The sequence below is a fragment of the Pelecanus crispus genome, chromosome 2 (assembly GCF_030463565.1).
Source record: "Pelecanus crispus isolate bPelCri1 chromosome 2, bPelCri1.pri, whole genome shotgun sequence".
NCBI lineage: Eukaryota > Metazoa > Chordata > Aves > Pelecaniformes > Pelecanidae > Pelecanus > Pelecanus crispus.
In genome coordinates this window covers 20,907,879-20,928,345 of record NC_134644.1, presented here as the reverse complement: position 1 = coordinate 20,928,345, position 20,467 = coordinate 20,907,879, and the positions used below count along the sequence as shown (strand labels likewise).

The window sequence follows — 20,467 nt, the reverse complement described above, 5'->3', positions numbered from 1 at the left end:
TTATTGTTCAGAAGCAATAACAAATGTTGAAAAGCCAAATGCTTTGGTTATTTTTACACTGGCACAATGAAGGTAATGTATTTTAGATCATTATTACTATTATTATTATTTATTAAGGAGAAGGAAGACCAACTTGTGAATAGGCTTTTTGGTAACACACTTTAATGCGCTGTCACACGTTCCAGCCTCACAAATATGTTATTATTTAGGAAACTGTTGACTTGTGAATAGATGACATTAAAGCATGTTCCTTCTGCCCATTTCTGACTATGGATTAGGTGAAGGCTGAAGCCGTGAGATAAATTTTCTGAAAACAGAAGCGATACCATTTGCATTATATAAATCTAATTTATGAAGTTAATTAACTGAACACAAGTGACAGCAGAAGCAAGTACACAAAGGTCATACTACAAGTATTTAACTGTTCTGTAAAGCAGTTACAACAGTTGTTTTTGGTAACACGGACTATACAGAGTAATCAGAGTGCGCAACGTACAGAAATTGCTCTGCCAGCATGCGTTAGCCTTCAGGTAAAACGACTTTTTTTTTTTAAGCTCTCAGCCTGTATCCTCCAGGAGAAGTAACCATGCAAAATACTGTACTGGAAGTCCAAATGCGTAAGTATTGCATTTCCTCGGTTTAGAGAAATCCCTTCATTTATCTCCCTGATGCATCTTGGTTGCACTGTATTCCTCTTGCATTTACCATGTAATTTTTTACTTCAAAGCAGTGTACTGCCCGAGGTCAGGCTAACAGGCCTGTAGTCACCTTGGAGGGTTACCAGTCTTCCAGATTTTATCAGGATGCCATCCAGACATTTTTTGCTACATGAAGCCACTCTATGGACTCTGTTTATAAAAACACTGTCAGAGCAAAAGCAGAAGTTGTTGCTCGTCAGGACAGAATAATAGCTCCAGGGAGGACACGTGAAAGGCCATAAGGCCCAAGGAAAACAGAAGGAGCCTGGGCTGGGTGGCAACCTCAGAACAGCCATTTGGGGTTGCTCAAGTGCCGTTTTAGCACGTTCCTGTCCACCTCTTCTGTGGTCATCAAGGCAGGAGTCTTTGTCTCTCAAATATAGTTTCTAAACATGCATTACTCTCCCCTTCTGACAGACATATTAAAAATGCACACTCATTCATACGGGGCGGTGGTGGAGAGAGGGGGAGAGAGCCTGCAGCTTCTTGCTACTGACGCCATGCCTTTATGTGCCAGTAGTTCAGTATTTGGGAAAGAACAGTATCCTGGTGTGTTTACAACGAGCCGGGTGTTGGTTCTGCTCTGGATATCCTTTTTCCACACAGAATCCAAATTTATTTTGGCAGTAATGCTATACGCAAAATTTCATGGATTTATTATCATTACTTATCAGATATTAACTGCCCAGATAAAACAACTACAATGTTCGTTTTGCTGCAGGCTGGCTATTTAAATTACTGCCTCGTATTTCGTAACCCCAGAAAGTCTTCCCGGCCTCGCAGAAGACGACGGGTGTGAGAGGAAGGCGCAGCAGAGCTGCCCGCAGCTCATTGACTCTCAAGTCCCATCACCCTCCTAGTCCGATTAAATTGGAAGTTGAAATGATCAAACAACTCAAGGTAAACATCATCTCTATCCCTTGATGTGAAATAAAATACAACTTGTTAACAGCAATGTAATATAATTGCACGACCTGTTTCCTCAGTTTACAGGTCAAACTTTTGTTACTGGAGGATTCCACAAGCTTCTGGAGACAATAGGACACATTCAATAGGCAAGAGGATATAAATCTGCTTTCTATTCATATTTGTCATAGCCCATAAATAGAAAGCAGCTCTGGTGGTTTTAGTGCCATTAATCTGAACGTGCACTGGTGTCATGGTGCCTCCGAAGGGAGATCAAACAAATTACCAAACTTTGTCATTCAGTAAACATGGTGACAACAAAACATTACTTTTACTGTAAAGATAAAGACTAAAACAAACTGTAAAGATAAGAAATTTTCAGCAGTGGTTTCTACTACGCTGTCCATGGCAACATTGTTTCAAACCCAGTCAAAAAGCATTTTCCATGATTAGGTGGCTGATGCCAGTATTTGATCAGCTGCCACTCATTTCCTCTCCTGGACTCCAGAATCACATTTCCAAGACTGAGAGCAGAACCAGCCCACAGAAACTCTCTCTCTCATCACTGACATTTGACTTGGGTTATGTATTACTAATGAATAGTATGAGAAAGGAAAGCTATGTTTTACTATTTTCGTACTTGAAAATCCAAACATTTAACAGATTTAATTTATCCCTTAAGCAAGAATTTCATATAGAGCTATACATATTTTACACAAACATACACATATACATATAAATTAAAAAAAATTTAAAAAAAGCCTTGAGCTACCACCATGCATTTTCAACTACTAATGCTAATTTTAATATAGGAAATTCTCCAACGCAAATTAAAAAAAAAAAATTAAAGTTCTGAATAATGCACACACAGTGAGCACAACATTGCATGTTTGAAGATCTGAAGTCACGTAGTATATCAAACCAAGTAATATTTTTGGGACCAGAGGCATGAGCAGGCTGCCTGTGCAGTACAAGGGCCAGTTAACTCAACTCGCAGCTGCTTTGCATCACCGCACCAGCACAGGCGATCTGGAATGTGCACCCTTACGCCCTCCACATTCCTCTGTGCACACATACTCATTTTTCCATTTTGTCTTACTAAGAAATATTTTTTGAAAAACAATGTTAAAAAGGAAACACTGCCCTTAGTCTTAATTTGAATATAAACCTAAGGAACTGAAAACAAGATTTTTTTTTTTTTTTTTTTAAAAAGAAACTCACAGTAAAAGCTATTGCCATTTTTCTCAAGGAGATTGAGACCAAAAGCTGCCATACGTTGTAAAAGGCATCATAAAATGAGAAATAACAGTAATCTGCACTAATGACTGGACTTCCTGCACACAAGACAGCCACTAAATTCTACTATTAATTTCTACAGTGTCAGAAAGGTGGAGTGGCTGAAGTAAGGTGGTGGCCCTCCAAGCCACAAGGAGTCAGAGGGAAGTGCACATGCAGCAAGTTAAGGAACAGGCTTGTCATTTTTCCGCCATCAGGAAAGATACAAAAACTAGGATGGATTAAAAATACCTACTTCAAGCTTGTAGGCTCAGGCTTTTTTTCTTGCATTTGATTTTTCCTTCCAATTATTTATGGAAGCACTTATGATTTTATACAACTTTTGAGTGAAAACGCACAGTTAATACCGGGGGTATTTTTCAGGAAATCTAGAAGACACCTCTACATAGTTACAAGAAACAACTCAAGAGGAAAATAGGTTCAACGAGCCACAGGTATTTTCAGAAAAACATATACAGGCCCATGCTTCAAACAAGTCAGTACCGCCAACATCACCCCCAGAAGCAGCACTTCTGATCTTCCCCATTTTTCCCTGCTTTTGCACCATCATTTCTCCTCTTCTGACCTATGTGGGTGCGTGGTTGGTCATGTGACGAACCAAAGCTAAAACCCAACCCAAACTAGGATTTTTGTTTATTTGGATCATTTTGCCAATCCCACTCACTGCGAGGTTGCAGGAGAATGAAGACAGCAGAGAAATGCTTCTTTCTGCAATTCCTTAGTTTAAAAGGTTTAGACTGCTACAGGGTTTTGAGCTAAAACCCCTCAAGTTGGAAGTGCTGCCTGCAATCTTAGATTTGGTTATTAACAAGGTGAATAAAGATTCATCCGAAAATGTATTTTTGAAATTTAAATGAAGTTTTAACTTCAATACCTTGTAAAATGTATCATAAAATGAGAAATAACAGTAACCTGCACTAATAACTTGACTTCCTGAACACAAAACAATTTTGACATTTGTTTTTGGTGCCAACATTTAAGTACTTAAGAAAAAAAAAAATCACTTTGCTGAACTGCAAAACCAGCTTGGGGTAACTAACTTGTTTTTCAGGTGCAGGCAGAATATTTTCTTCATTTCTGCTCATTCAGCTAAGAGAGTTGAACAGATAGGTCATTCAGAGTTGAGAAACCAACTGGGAGTCAAAAAAGCAAAAAGACTTGTTTTCCTTTTCTGGTTCCCTAATTAAAAAATGTTATAGAAGATGAGATCTAGTTTTGAAATTTTAAGGCACGTTCATGAGTTGAACTGATTATAGTCTTCAGATAATACTTCCTTTGTTTAAAAAAAAAAATTACAATGTCAAGTATAAAAATTGGTTTGATTAACTTATTTTCCACTTTGTGGATCCAGGATATTTAAGGTTGTTTTATTTAGCTTAGGAAAAAGAATGCTGGTTTAGCGTGTTGCTTCACAGTTTATCATACAGAGCTTGACAAAAGTGATTTAAAAGAGGATCTCTTTGTTAAAAAACAAACTCTTGCCTGCCAGCCCACTGTCAAGAATCTGCAGAGGAGACAGGCATACAGTGTACCTTCCTACTTAGAAAGGCAGTACTCGCTTCATTAAATACAAATGCAAACTAGAATTAAAACTGGTTATATGTTAACGAAAATCAGTTGCTTATCAATTTAAGCTTCATTTAAATTTAAACTGCTGCTTTAAAATTCAGTATAGTCTTCTGCCTCAGCTCTACAGGTTCACTTAAGGAGAGCCTTGTTTGACACGTTTTTTGTCTCATGCTACCTTTTGGAATCTCAGTGGATGAGATTTTCCTAATTCCCAAATAAACAGAATTTTATCTATTCACAGCAAGAATACGTACAACTGCTAAGAAGTACTGAAGAAAACTAAATAATCCCAAATGCTTGGCTAAGAACTGCCATGACTAAGCCTCAGCAAGACTGAAAAAGTATACATCCTTGAAAAGAGAAGCAATTAGATTTCTTTTCAAGTCTTAAAGTATTGTCATTCTCAAATTTCTCATACGGACTTGAATTATCAAAATTTACACATTTTTTTCCCAGGCAAATTTACTGTATCAATATAAAGGAAAACTCATGCCAAGTTTTGCATTTTTTATGAAATGCAAAACAGAGGTATCCTACCTTGGACACCCAGATGTAAGAAAAACTTAAGGCTAGGTTTGTAGAACTTCAAGGTTTGAAGCCATTAATAAATTCTGAAGTGCACTCTATCTCTGCCTAGGCTTACAGCTGAAGCTGTGTATGATCTTCAGATTATCAATAAGGTCTTTATCAGCCAGCAAACTTTATATCACAAACTCTGAAATTTGAATTCAAACAGCAGTGAAACTAAAAGCTCTGCTGAACTTTCGCTTAGGAAGATTATCATTCCAATGCTCATCTCTGTTTTTCTTCCTTAGACTGAAGACTTCTTTGCAGGCTTCAAACACAGGAAGGCTGCCAGCAGTGTAATAACTTTTTTCTTGTCTTCAGGCTTTCTGTATTGTCTCCCTCCTACTTCTACTGTCTAGTAGTAGATAAGCCCAGAAGGCACGACAGATCAACTAAAGCTAATTTTCAGGAGAGCTGCACTTGGCACAATGTGAGGAATATGTTGTTTTTCTAGGGGGGTGGGGAGGGTGGGGGTAGAAAAAAAAAAAAAAAGAGGTAAAAAGAAATGTTTTAGACCACGATGTGTAAACTCAATGGGATAAAGATGACTCACATGGCCCTGTCCGGTTCAAGTGACCTCAAATACTAACACAGATAGCATCAAAGAAAACACTAAATAAATACACATTCTAAAATAACATACCATCTATCTGCTAGTGCTAAGAATAACCTCGTATTAATCTCTGTTAAAATACTGCATGATGGATAAACAGATGCTGTTGTACTGTGATCACTAACTGTAGCAGTGAATGTGCTTACCAGGCCCAGGACTGAAAGACCTAGAAGAACTAGTATTTTGTTCCATGTTTGTACACCACCTAGGAGAGGAAAGGTCCTGCATTTCCTCCACGACAAGGGCCCCTGAGCATCACCTGCAATGCAAATAGACTGTTCATGGCGTAAGCTCTACAGGGACCAATGTATAGGTATTCACAAAGAACTGAGCTAACTTATTCCTCTTTGTAGAAGCAGAGGTTTTGTTTGTCAGTGACTCATTAACGAAATAAAGCATGTTAAGGAGGACTGAGTATGACTAGCTCAGATGAACCCCATATGGAAAGTAGCCAAGTTTCCTCAACAGTAACATTAGGGACTAGTACCACCCAGAAAGATATTTGAGTTACTTCTTTTGAGGTTTTAGTACACATGAAAATTATATACACAGAATGCTATATACTCATAATATTTCACTTTGCTTTGCCATCTGGAAATTATTAGTTATATCCAGGTCATAATGAAGTTAGAGCTAGCTCTGCATTTGAAAAGTGTCACCAGTAAACGACCATGTAGGTCTCATTTATGCCAGCAAAAAATTGCTCTTTTGCCATTGTAGCTTACTTCATCTCACATGAGCTGGAGACATTCGTACAAGCAATTTGGGAAGGAGTGTGGTTTTGCAAGCAAATTGAAAACACATAGCAGCTCCTGTCTATCAGCTATGCTTGTCAGGAACCGATTCCCATTAGAAGCATGGCTGGTGCACCTGTGTCTTCAGCACCCAACCTTCCAGTGATTTTCAGTGCCCACTTCAGAGTGGGCAATTCAGAGTATTTCTGGTCTGATTTTTCAGACGTGCCCAACAGAAACAGCTCCCATTGACTTTTGTTCAATTTGGGGAAATCTATACTCCCAAGAGCTAGCTAGGAGATGTTTCTGATTGAGGTTTGAATACGAAGGCAAACCTTACCTATGGAGATTTATTTAGGTCAAGGTTTTCAAACTGAAGTAGTATTAATTACTAATGGGATCTCATTCCTATGAAAACTCTTGTCAGTTACAGTGAAACTAAAAATCCACAATACAACTTGTGTAAATAAGTTAGCATTAAGTGATGAATTTCCTGTTGACTAGTGGCACCCTGCATGCCAATAATCTTGTTTATTACAGGTCAAAGAATTACAGCCTAAGGAAAGTATTAAAAAGCCAGTGACAGAAAACAGGAACAACTTTAGAAAGTATGAATTTTGTATTAAAAGAATGCCTGATAGAACAAATGCTGAAAAGTGTGATAATCATATTAAAACCACTATTGTCCAACCTCCCTTTCAGAACCTCTAACCCACAGTCATCAGCTGTAAGGGTGGTTTGTGGGGGTGGTGGTGGTGGGGCATGTGTCCCAAAGAAAGGAACAGCTTGCTAAAACTAACGTCGCTACAATAATCTCTCTTCCAGCTCCTGAGACCACCTCAGCAGAGCAGATATTTGAACTCTGGTTTAATGAGTGCTCTGGAGGAAGTGAAAAGTCCAGACCATGAGAAGGACTTAATGCTCCACTCAGAGAGAGAGACAAAATGCATTTGCAGTACAATTATTGAAATGCTTATGTGGCTCTTTAACAGCATCTATCCCATCTTTACACAATTGGTCGTTTTAATTTTTTTTGGTAGTAGACTCTTTGAAAGAAGAGTGCTAAAAGGAAAAATGTTTCTGAGTTCACAAATGACTGTATTTATTGTTTTATAGAAGCTAGGGAAAAATACAAGTGTAATTTATCGTTAAAACATCCATTTTGTTGTTAACACTTTAAAAGTATATTGAAAGCATTTGGTACAATAGAGAGGAAAATAATATCCGAAACATTAAGTAGATTGTTTCAACAAAGACATTTATCTAACTTGCTTTTTACCTTACTAAGAGTTACAGATTGCCTTCTTTCTTTACTAATGTATCTGAATAGCAGGCTGAATTTGGCAACAAAGTGTTTTTGAACCATACACTTAAGTACCCTGCTTACACTAATGTCTCCTGGCAAGAAGTAGAACCAAAAGCAAGTCTGGCATTCACCAGCTGTAGTGGGGGCACTTCCAAAGCAGTTTACTTGTGTGTTCTTACTAAAAAAGAAACACCCCATCCCCAAAACAACCAGGAGACTTCTCTAGCATCTGCTTACTTTTCAGACCGCTTGCTGTTTCAGTTGCTATCAAATAGTTCCCATTCACAAGCATAAATAAAATCCAAGCTCCAAACTGCCGAGGTCTGTTACCAGCTCACAGTTATTCCTTGACCAAGAAGCACCTGAAGTGTTCATACAGAGTTGTCACTAGCCTCTTAACCTCCTCTCTTCTTAGTCCACTCCAACTGAAATCAGCCTTTAATAACTCCCAATTTACAGGAAATACAGCAGACACCTAAGTAATTTCTCACTCACTTCACTTTCCTTCCTCCATCCTCCTTCAGCAAGCTTTGGCCTTCCCCAGACAGCAATTACATGCATTGAAGGATTTAACTTTAGGTTGCCTTAAGATTTAAGGCAATCGTTAAACTGGTAAATAGTTTTTGCGACTATTAATAAAGCATGATAGCAGCAATACTCACACAGAGCAGAATTCAACTGACTATGGAAATACTGAGCTGAGGCACAAGGCTCAGCTGTGCTTATGACAGAGATCTAAGCAACAGCAAACCGAGTCCAGACTGATCTTGTCATGGTCAAGGGTTTAAAACAGGCCATAAGATAATGCCCTTAAAGCACCTCTTTCTCTGTGTTAATTCCAAGTGGAGCTGAGGGCGACTACTTCGGCTCTAGACATCTGCTACTGTAGAGCCAGGGTGGATTTCACTTATTATTCTTCTGCTACTCCGCTAATCAAGTATTTGCAAAGCACCTACTTACTGAGAACTATTATGCAGTATGAACAATTTTTGGAGACCAAGAATAAAGATTGTTGACTCTCATGCAAAATACATTCGACCTCACAGAGACTATACAGACAGTCACGTGAGCGAATAACAAAGAGCATGTGCAAAGGTGCTAGGAGAAAAACCCCAAACCATCAATGCTGGAAAGACACACAAGCAGAATGCCTGTGAGCCGCTGCTCTTTTTGCGAGAACTAAACCTGTGCAAGCACTCCCAACTAGCAGTAATGCTCACTGCAGGCTGAGGAGGGGGAAAAGAAGGAAGGAAGAAGAGAAAAAATACAAAGCCTCAGTTTTGGTTTCTTAAACTTAATTTGATGCGACTTTTATATATATGCACATGTCTTGTCAACACACTTCAAAATGAAATATGCAGTGTTATTGACAGAAGATATTTTCTTGGCCCTAAAGTCTACATCTGAATTATCAGTCATTTACACTGTAACTAGCTTGAGATTTGTTCTCTTTTTAAATCAGTGTATTATGTTTCCTGAACATTTTTCTGATGTTTTAAAGTTGTATTTTACAACCAGCCACAGATTGTTATCCAGTTTTTAATAAAAGGACAGGTAGGGAAAAGGAAAAAAAAAGTCATTAGCCAAAATAATCCTAGACTGGAAAGAGCAACTAGCAAACACATTTATACGACCAAAAAGTATTTATTAATTTCTGAATTAATTTCTGAATTCTGAAGTCTTAACCACCCCAGAAGACTTTCCACCCCATGTGGAGTGATTCTCATTCTTTGATTAGTATATAATTATTACAATACATCATTTCCACGTGAAATCTTTTATATTTCATGCACTAATTCACCCCTACTTTCACTGTAATTTTAGAAAGGCTCCCAATATTTTAAATATAAAATCCTGAGTGCACTATTTAATCTATAATCACATCAAGTTTGATTTAGTGAGATTTTTCTGTTCATTAGTTAAGAAACCTGAGTTACAAAAAAGAAAAAAAAAAAATGAAGAGCACTGCTATTCAAGGGGAAGCCATGCTTTTCTTATCTGTCACTGACTGAATGAAAATATTTATTTGTAGCAGGAGCATTACCCATGAGAAATGGTTAATGAACTGAAGGAGCTTAACCATACCTTTAGGAAGGATTTGATGGGACTTAGATCAACTCTTACAAAAAGCAACATCCTAAGAGCACAGAGGCAAAAGCCTGCTGCCACGCTTGTGAGGAGCCATGTAGCAACATGGTGATGAACAGCAACCGGGAAAGCAGGCTTGCGCTAAAAATAACCACCGTTTTCTTTTTCTGGAAAACTCAAAACACACTCAGCTTCCAGAAGCAGAAATCTGTATTAACAGAAAAGAAAGTATGCAACAATGTAATAGTTTCTATATGAGATGTAAATCACTGATTACAGGCTGGATTTGCTCTTTGAGAAGACCAGAGCAATCCCAGGAGAAAGTTCTGTTCACAACACACAGTCACCCACCTCCCAGTGTTACAGCTCCGGTAAAGATCTATGCCTTTGGGCAGAGCAGGATTTAAGTCCAAACACCTTGATTTCCTTCTCCCACTCCCTCCCAAACTGTACTCGGCAGGGAGCCTTGGACTGGGTGTGATATATAAATACGTGGTTGTGGATATAATCAAGATGAGTGAGTAATATTATGAAATGTGTGCAAAAGCCTACAGTCAGAAGAAAGATTCCTCACAAACACTTTCTGGCATTCAAGAATGGGGACTTATCTTGATGGTGTCTTTTTTAAAGGCATGTCTGGGTGTCTTTCAAAATAATCTCTTGGTTTTCTGCTGAACCACCAGTAATCAAGGAAAGCAGAACAGATTAAACTAGTGTCAAAACATTTTTTTCATGGGTAGCCTTCCCCTCTCTCTGAAATGCCACACCAAGACACTGGATTCAAGATAAAACAAGCCACAGACATTAAACCAGAAAGAAAAGAACAAAACAATGGTTTTATCTAGTAGGCAAAAAAGTTATGGCTTTTGCACAATAGAATTAATCCTGATTTTAATATTCAGTTTCAAGACAAACTAATATGGTATGAAATGTACAATGTAGGACAGATATTTTAAAGACATTCCAAGTAAAGGTGCCTTTGACTGGAGTCTGAAGTTAGATGCTCAGGCAAGCAGCAGCGATGAAGACACCCTTAGTGTTTCTGAGTTTGACGTAACTATACCCATGAGAGTCTCAACCAAAATGTAGCAGACTGGGACGTCTCCTGATACCGGATGGGATGCACAGTCATCATGTTATAAGCTTCTGCTGAGGTTCACAGGCTTGACTGTCCTTTCATCCCAAAGGCTGTGAACCAAAAATATCTGCACTGATGTCTATGCAGTTGCCTCATAAACCCACTGAAACAAAAAGGTTAATCAGACTCTCAGTGTTTGTCCTCCCTACATCCAAGAGAATAAGGTCTAGGCTGCAGAATTCAAACTACAGAAACTTAATGGAAATTCCCACTGACATTGACAGGTTAACAGAAAGAAAAGCCAAGAACTGTAGAAAGAAACTAAATGAAGGCAAGAGAAACTCAGCAATAGGAAGGAAGCAAGCCAAAAAAATCCAGGCAAAACCCAAGGTATCAGCGTGACGCTCAACCTAAAACATCTATTTCTGGAGTTACGAGTTGTTCTGGGCACATCATCTGCCCAACTATCTTTGTAATTGTGCATGTTTCTAAATAAATAAACCAACAGAAGAAGGTTATCTGGCCTTTCATACACAGTGATTTGGAAAGGAAATGAAAGGAGACTGACCAATAATACGGGTAAAATGGCAATTCTGCATTGTAAGTCAAGCACTGCAAATTCAACAGAAAAGAGCATTATTCTTGTTCCAATCTTTTCTGACCCAAATTGTGTTATTGCAAGGAAGAGCTAAGTCAGCTGCTTTCTGAATTAATTTTAACTGCTTTTCTATAAGCTGAACAACAAAAATCCTAAAGCCTCATTAAGAAGAAACAGCAAAGGGCCTTCAAAACGCCCTTTCATTTTTTCCTGAAAACCGCTTTCCACACAAGTCATTTGTTGTATGTAGTATCGAGGCAATTCTTCGGTCCTGTGTTAAGGTGATGAGCTACAAACAGCTCAAGCCGATCTGGTGCATCACCCATCTGTGCCTCTGCCCCTCACCCCAGCCAGTCCCCAGCAGGTTCCTTGCTCTTGCTGAGCCACAGAACAACTACCGTGGTTTTTGCCAGCATGAGAGTGTGGGATGGGGGGATACACAGCGTAATGGCAAGCAGTGAATTAAGTACACTATTACACTGTTGTACAGTATTTCATCCTGAGCAGTCCAGAGCATAATCCTGCAGTAATCCTTCTGTCCATATTAAGGCTTTTCATTCATTTGTTTCTGATGCCAAGTCACCAACTGGATAGAAACAAGCAGTGTCTTGCCTCAAATTGAAGGGGGCTTTCTCAAGAGACCAGTGGGACAGGACTGTGACAGTGTGATTTGTCAGACCACAGTTACAAATAAGCAAATGACATAGCACACACCGCAACTTTCTGAAGCTCCAGAAGCTTGCTGAGATCTACTTTTAGGCTTCAAACACTGAATTCATAAGACTAATTCTTCTCATTCTATCCTGACAGTTTTCACTGGAAAAGAATGCTAGCAATAGGTTCTAGTATCTGATTATTCTGGAGTACCTCTGGTTAACCAGGAAACACAGGGATGCTTTTCCTCTATATATATAAAAAAAAAAAAAAACACCAAAAACACCCAACCCCAAACAAAAACAAATGTTTGCACCAAATCACTCTATAACCTGCTTAACAGGGCATTTAGTGCTCTATGTGAGGTATATTCAATTTTTTGGTTTACCTCTTTAGGTAAGTTATGTTTATTTGAAAAGACGTAGAATAAAAATCTTTATGAACCACCACATTTTCTGGCTAGTATTAAGCTCATGTAGTAAGTCCCATTATACTACCTACAGTATAACCATAATGCATGGTTAGTACAAGGAAAATTACATTTTGTTAAACAGTTATCTCACTGCCTGATAGGGAGTTTGGTGTTTTAAGACAGCACAACACCAAACAGTACGAACTGCTGACCCTTGAATAGTAAGCTATCCCTACTTCCCTGAAAAATACAATGAAATCAGGGAGTCTCATGAAAAATCCCACATTTAATTATAGCACTGATCTTTCTGAAAGTTTAAAAAAGCATTTAAAAGTACCCCCCCACAAACTTGAAAATATAAAATGAGTCAAAAGCCCCCAGCTGGTTCAGATCCAATAAATCCATCCAAAGCAAGTCTTCAACAAGATACAGAAACACAAGGCAAGTTTTTCAGGTTTACTCCAGCAGCACTTGGGAAGCAAGTCACAAAGCTGAGAACACACACAGAAGTAATTTTGACCTTATCAGACCTGAAATTTTACTTAGGTCTAGACACATCCAGTAGGAGCTCACACAGGCATGTATTTAATCAGCTCACGCATGCACAGCAGTGAAATGCTGCCCACTTAGAGTCCCACCCAGGCTACAAAACCCACCCCAGGAGCTATAAAGCTCACACTTCTAGTAAGCACAGAAGTATGTGTTGCTCCTGCAGTTACACTACTAGAAGTAGCAACAGATCAGTCCAAGTTACTAACACACCATCAACTCAAACGCAGATGCACTGTCCATAACTGTATTAGAAATCCTTGCCCAAGTCTTTGGGCTGGATGCTATCTTCCAGTGCTGGGGTAATCTCAAAGCAAAAAGATTTAGGGCAAAAATACAGTGGTGAACTCTGCCTTCAACTATTGATATTTCATTACTTTAGCACATTAAAAAACCAACAACAACAAACCCCCACAACTCAAGAACTTGAAACTACACAACAGTGTTGTTCTCACAATAAATATTTATCACTGCATACAGATACAAGTGGACTTTTCTAACAAGTCATTTATTCTCACTTAATTCAGTCTTTTCTTGTCTCTTTGATATGGGTCTGTCTTGTATACAAATGATATGCAATTTTTTGGAGATCAGTGAAAAAAATGGCATGAATTAAAGACCAACATTTCATTTGCTGTTGTGCAAGCCTACGGGAGCATATTGGCACATGCTCTGTCACCTCCTGACTTCTATGCACCCCTACTGTGGGTTTTGAGAACTAAAGGGTATGGCAGCAAATCATCTGCAATGACTGAATTAAAGGTTTAAAGACCTTTTCTTAAAAAGGAACAAATGCCAAGCATTACTAATTATCCGAAAGATTTCAAAGTAACAAAGGTAAATCTAAAAATATGAGGAGTAAAATCACACCAGAAAATACTCTTCCTTGCCTGCAGATGGGGACTAGAGTAGATGTAGTGGAGGACTATAGAGGTTGACTATATTTCACTCAATATACTCTTTCAAACCTGTGCCTGATAAACAGGAAACAGAAGATCTAGGAAACCTGTATTTTACAGCTTTTAATACATTCATATTGAAGAACAGTTTATGAAATATCACAGACCTGGTTTTTGTTCCATCTTACCAAGCACCTGTTAAATAAAATTAATATAGCTTCTGGAACTCCTTCACACAATTTCTCTTTGATAAGGAAAACTAGGTACATCAAAAGTAAGGAGTTGACTGTTCATTACACATATCATTTCTTCCACATAGAGGAAATTCCTTTATCCCTTCCTGGAGCCCCATCGCCACTGCAGTTAGGTATCCCATGCTTCTCAGAGCTCACCCCAGTCCCACCACCCTTCGGGTGAGTTACCAGCAAGCACAACGCAACATGGCAGCAGTCGGCCGCCGGTCTCACCATCAAAGGAAGTTATGGGCTATTTAGAGTTTGATTGATCTTTTCTTCTTTTAGGGGAGAAAGCATGATTTTCCAAACCTCTAAGATTACTACAGATGAGACTGCTATTCCTCCTACAGTGCTGATGACAAGGAAAATGCAGCAGCTTGTGCAGCTCATGTGAGGCTGCCGGATGAGGGCAGTTTCAGGAGATTGACTCCCACATCATCGAGCACTGCAAGCTGCTGGAATTTTTTTGGAACAGCCAGGACCACTGCCACTTGCCTTTCCACTCTCTTGCAAGAAAGTGAATCACAACAAGGACAATGACAATGTTCAGAAGTCACCTTAGAAAGATGCAGTGAGGTTTTTTTTTTTAAGCATCAGAGATGAGTGCAGGCTAAACGAAGCAGATTATGCTGCTCTGATCAGATACTGCATGATGCCAGAATGATAAGGGGCATTTTTCTTCCCCTTGGTACTATCCTGAGCTGTAGAGATCACACAATACCAGAAGAATCCCTGTTCTGTTTCACACTGACTATCATCAGCTAACAGCATGGTAGAAATCAAAGGATCCATTTAATTGCTAACCACTTGTCAGATCAGCTGTACATGCTTCTTTGACAAGAGTGTGCTCTGGTGCTTGATCAAACTATCACATTTTCCAAACGCTTCTATGGAAAAAATGCAGAACAATACAATTTTAAGAAGCCTTGCCTGTTTTTCTTTAAAACTTTACAGCTCGCTAGCAGCTAACAGCAGTATTGATATGCTCCAGTGTTCCGCCTTTTGTGCTTGGAGGCTCTGCTTATGCTCCACAACCAGATGGTTACAAAAATCTCTTTACTGGTTATTTGTATCATATAGAGACACCAACTTTTACAGACTGTATTACAAGCATATGGAAGAGTAGCAATAGGTGACAAGCAACCGAGAGGCTTGAAACTCCCGAGGTGTACCTGCACCGAATTATAACTACATGTTATCACAAACTACCAGTACTGAGTGAGGTGGTTCTCAGGAAAGCAAATTCACCCCTAAAACATCTATTGCCAGCCATGGGAATGGTATCCTTTTTCATTTACATCCTCTTTCTCAGGACCCATTATTTTCTGGCAGAATGTGGACTAAATGGATCTTTGGAGGCAGCAGTATTCATCTTGAAGTTCTGAACTGTTTTTGCTGCTTCAACACAGTTACAGCATTGCTGATAAATTCCAACTCATTTGGGCTCACAGATCTCTAAGGTTAATAAGTAACTTTTCAATACTTAAAGACAATATAAAATAACATCTATTCTATACATACGAAAGAAAAACAACCAAAAAGCCCATTGGTTTAAGAAAATGAAAGTGGGAATCGAGGCCGCACAAGTGTATAAATAATGCAGGGAAGGAGAAAAAGGAGAGGAAGTATGGTCAACAAACTTCTCTCTCCCTCATTGCATCCTATATTTTATTATCTAGCAGGAGACATATGGTGAGTAAGGAGGAAAAGGAAGAAAGGAAAGGTATTTACAGAAGGGACAAGACCCATCAGTTACACTTTTTCTGGTACGAACTGTTATATAAATATAGCAGCAAACTTCAGGCAAGCAGACTGATTTTTTTTTTCCTGGCTTCGCACAAAAAGATAAACTTTTAAACCCTTCGCTGATAAAGCTTCATAAGGAAGGAGAAAGCAGCACAGATAACATCATTACTGTGATGTACCATTTGGTTAATTAGCATTTTTAACCCCTAAGGAAACAGTAACAATGGGAATTGCGTGCTGTTTCAAGCACGAAGAGAGCTTAGGCAGTAAGTTTTAATCAGGTGTCCATTGCTAAGCAAACTCTATCTCCAAGATGCTTAAAAAAGGATGAGAAAACGTTATCATACACTTAATTCAGAAGTAGCCACAACCAGGCATCAGAACAATTATTAACAACCTTTTTTGATTATAAAAGATATTTAGGATAGAGAGCATAAATCCAATCCATTACTGGCATGAGCAAGGACTGCAAACTGACCTACTCGCAGGGGTATGTCACATGCACAAAGACTATTTGATTAAGGAAAGTCTGGGCAGCAAGTTTCTCATCTGGCAACAGCTCATTCTTTTCTTTCTGGAGGTGTTTAAAGGGGTAGACTGGGACAGGGGGGAAGTGATGTCACTGCCTGTTGAACAAGTCTGAAATCTTCGACTGCATTCCTACGCATGCTGCCGTAGCAGCATTGATTCCTGCTGCAAGAACCCACGCTATTTACTACAGAAACAGATTCTCTTGAAGGACAGCATCCATCAGCAGTAACAGATGTTCCATTCCAGCTCCATTAGACTTCAAGTCTCTACAAACTATTTCACTCTGAATTTAGTATTCCCTATGTTTTTAAGTTTCCACAGAAACTCATGCACAAATCACTATATTCTAAAAAACAATTAACCTAGAGTAAAGGCTATGCTACAGCCGGCTCACTATTGTTTCCTCTGTGGCCTCAATATTTAGGGTTTAAAATGAGATTTCAATGGAAATTATTGTCAGTTTGAACTCTTTCATGAAAAGCTTCAATTGGCTCCTTACACAAGGATGTTTTTTCATTGTAGCTGGATCTGTACTAGCCATTCCCGTCTCGGGAGGAACATGGTGTCATTAACTGTCACACAGCGTGCCCTGAGGCTGCGTAAACACAGTCACACTTGTCCAGATTCTGCTCTTTTTCCATCACTACAGAAGCAACTGTAGGATCTAGACTAATATACGTGTTAAAATATTTAAGTGCTGTTCTGTAAACTAGGTTTCTTCCAATTCTTCTGTCACAGAAGGATGTTTTTCAACATTTTTCAACAATTCATCACTTGCAAAAAGCATTTGAAAAAGGAGGCATGATAAAGTTGTTACAGCTGTTATTTATGATCCCTTTAAAACTCTTGCAATATTATTTCGATCCAAATTGTCCACTGTAAGAAAAATGCAAAGATCAACTTCCTTTTAAAGGCTCAAAAACATGCACTTTGAACAGTCAGTAACAAAATTAGATTAAAATGCTTTAAGGGCAACCATACAGAACTGTAATCCTCCAGTCCAAGATGGCAAATTCCAGTGTAAAGTGATTATAATCCTAAACAGAACCACGGTACAGTCTGACCCTTTTCTACTTGCAGGAAAAAAATACCCACAATCCAAACTTTGAGTCAGATGCTGTAATAAGAACTACCCTGCATGGACAGGAATTTTGCAGTAAAACTCAGCTAAGAAAATAGAATAGAATAGGATGCTGGCATTAGGATGTAAAATTTCTATTCAGAAACACCTGGTCAATGAGCACTGCCAAAATGACTTAAACCTTCTGCTTTTTAGGTTTTAATGCATGTGGATTAAGATGTACAGCTTATGGGAATTTAAGCTACTAAACCCCACCACCACTAACCAGTCTGCAGCAGTTCCTTCCCCTGAAGTGGCTAAACGTGCTTGTGCAGCAGCACACTGACCTGACCTGAACTGCAGCGGTTAACAGAAGTCCAGCTTCACCTGTAGACCAAACATCCGTACTGAATAACCCTTGTGTGACTGTGAATTCTCTTTCAACAGAGGTAGCAAGTCCTGAGCCTGTTGCAGGTAGTTTGATAAACCAGCTCTGTGGTCTTTCAGATTTTTTAATAAAAATGCTTTATTAATAGTCCAGCTTCACCTGTAGACCAAACATCCGTACTGAATAACCCTTGTGTGACTGTGAATTCTCTTTCAACAGAGGTAGCAAGTCCTGAGCCTGTTGCAGGTAGTTTGATAAACGAGCTCTGTGGTCTTTCAGATTTTTTAATAAAAATGCTTTATTAATATGAGGAAATGGAAAGTAAAACTTTTCTAATCAGCTTCCCCAGGGTTGTACAGAACAATGTCCAATGGTTTTGTTAGAGACTTTTGGATTTTTTTTTCTTCTCTCTCAGTGATGATGATGACAAACACACAAGAATTAGCTATGTTCATCAATATTTCTGAGTTAACTGCAAAAGCATAACACTTAGAGAAGATGCAAATGCGCTCAAATGCTTTCCGGCAAATTGTTCTTAAAACTTCATAAACCATCTTTACATACTTATAATCCTGCTACAGTAATACAAGCAGTTTTGGTTCTACAGAAGTATTAAATATTGTTCAGTGCTTTAGCAGATTTGACTTAAGTCTTTGCTTTTAGCAAGAAAAAAGGTTATTTCCTAGGAAGAGAGCTTTCCTTTCTCTTACATTCAGCCATATAGTGTCCTGGAAATGCAGGTCCACAGTTAGTGTTTGCTCACTGGTCCATCAAGAACCACCCCTCCTCTTCTCCCCTGCAAATTAGAACGTATCTTTTTTTTTTTTTTTAAGAGGTGGAAGGTTTTAAAAGTTCCTGTACCCTCTTTAATTATTTTAAGTTTAATGTGGCAGCTTCACATGCCAGTACATCTGGCATGTCTTTATTATGCCACTTGGCATTCATCAATGCTTTTAAGTAGGCTTGTGTAATGCTGCAACCACAAGGGCAGAAGTATACCACTTAGAGAAGATGGAAGAGCCCTCGAATGCTTTACTGCAAATTGTTCTCCAGAGATCTTTCAGAACTAACATACTCAGGCAACAACTTAGACGCTCTTAACCTCAGTCTTATCCTCAGCTCATCATCGTAAGTGCTGCTAAGACAAATTTTGAAAGTTCAACAAGATTCACCAGGAGCATTAGAATAACCCATCCTTAGATGAGGATGGCAGCGAAGATGCAACATGAAGGATGAGGGTCATGAATACTTACAATGTGTTATCAGTAGGAGTATCTTAACAAGTCCCAGATGAAATCTTAGCCTCTCCCACAGGACACATACTTCCCTGCAATAAGTACTATCAGCATGACAAAGAACCCAAAATGTAAGATAGTAAAGCCCACAGAGTTCTTAGATATCCTCCTGTACACCTAACACCCCTGCTTGCAAGAAGTTGGATTTTGTAAGCAAAGATACTTGATACTGTTCTTCCCTTCACAAGGACGGGGGTCTCAACCCATTTTTAACAAACTTAAATTTCCCTGACAGCTTCAGCTGTCAACAATAATAAAATTGAAGTTATATATTCTCCATCTTCCAGAAAGCTTCCGTAGGGAAATTAGTACCATACAGCTCACTAGAAGATTTTACAGGAAGGATAAGATTAAAAGGAAAAAAAGCGCAAGTTGATTTTAGGCCTTCACACACCCAGATTTCACTCGCTCACTCCCACATAATCCCAAGTACCAAGATGCTGTGTCCACCACATGGTTTTGCCACAGAGGGAAACCAACTTGACTCGTCCTGAAATTTTTGGGGTCCCTGACTGGTGATAAAACCTGCATTTTAGACTCATTTTTTTATATCCTTTAGGAGTCACTGATGAATACTGAGTGGTTCTTTGTCTCAAAACCACTTTAGCTTCAGTTTCTGCAAGCGTTAGGTCAGGCTGCAGGCCCATTATCTGGTTTTCCTCCCCAGCTAAGAGGAACAGGGAGAGCACATGTTGTCAGGGCATTTTAGCCTTTTGGTCTTGACATAAACACCACATTCCTCACATTTTACAGCTAGGAATGGTGTCCTTGGTTATCAACACAGGCCATTTTTTTAACCCTTTGTTCTCCAGTTTTCCGTGGTCCTTACCACACACATTTCTATTCATACTGCATTTGTATCAACCTTAATGTTTCTGGTACAAAACTATACCATTCCACAGCTTTTACAAATAACCACAGTGTTCATGCCTAGATAAACTTAAGGGATTAAGTCTCTAAGATATCTTCAAGCTTTTCTTTGGTCTAGTTTTGCTACAGGAAGGAGACAGAAAACACAACATACCTTGTTTTTTTTCCTTTTGCCTCTGCATCTAAATCCCCGATAGTATATATACACTATTTCAATCTGAAACCCATATTTGGGATGTCAAAACTAACCATCTGAAGTTCTGAAGCTTGTTACTCAGTAACAAGAGCAACACATCAGAGGAAGAGCCTGTTTCAGAACAAAAGACTTCTGCTGCATAAAACAAAATTGGAGAGAAAAAAAGAAAAGCACCACA

General features: G+C 38.8%; 1 protein-coding gene across 4 annotated transcripts in view; it reads right to left on the bottom strand.

Annotated features, from left to right (window-relative positions):
• The window catches only part of PIP4K2A (phosphatidylinositol-5-phosphate 4-kinase type 2 alpha), a 117,000-nt gene that overhangs the window by 60,323 nt on the left and 36,210 nt on the right, over window positions 1-20,467 (bottom strand). Inside the window, exon 1 of one of the 4 annotated variants that reach the window (XM_075705393.1) lies at window positions 5,796-5,813. The exons of the other annotated variants lie outside the window; for them this stretch is intronic. The gene's annotated coding sequence lies outside the window, so the exon portion shown is untranslated. Of the gene's footprint in view, window positions 1-5,795; window positions 5,814-20,467 lie in introns of those variants that run through there. 4 annotated transcript variants of the gene reach the window in all.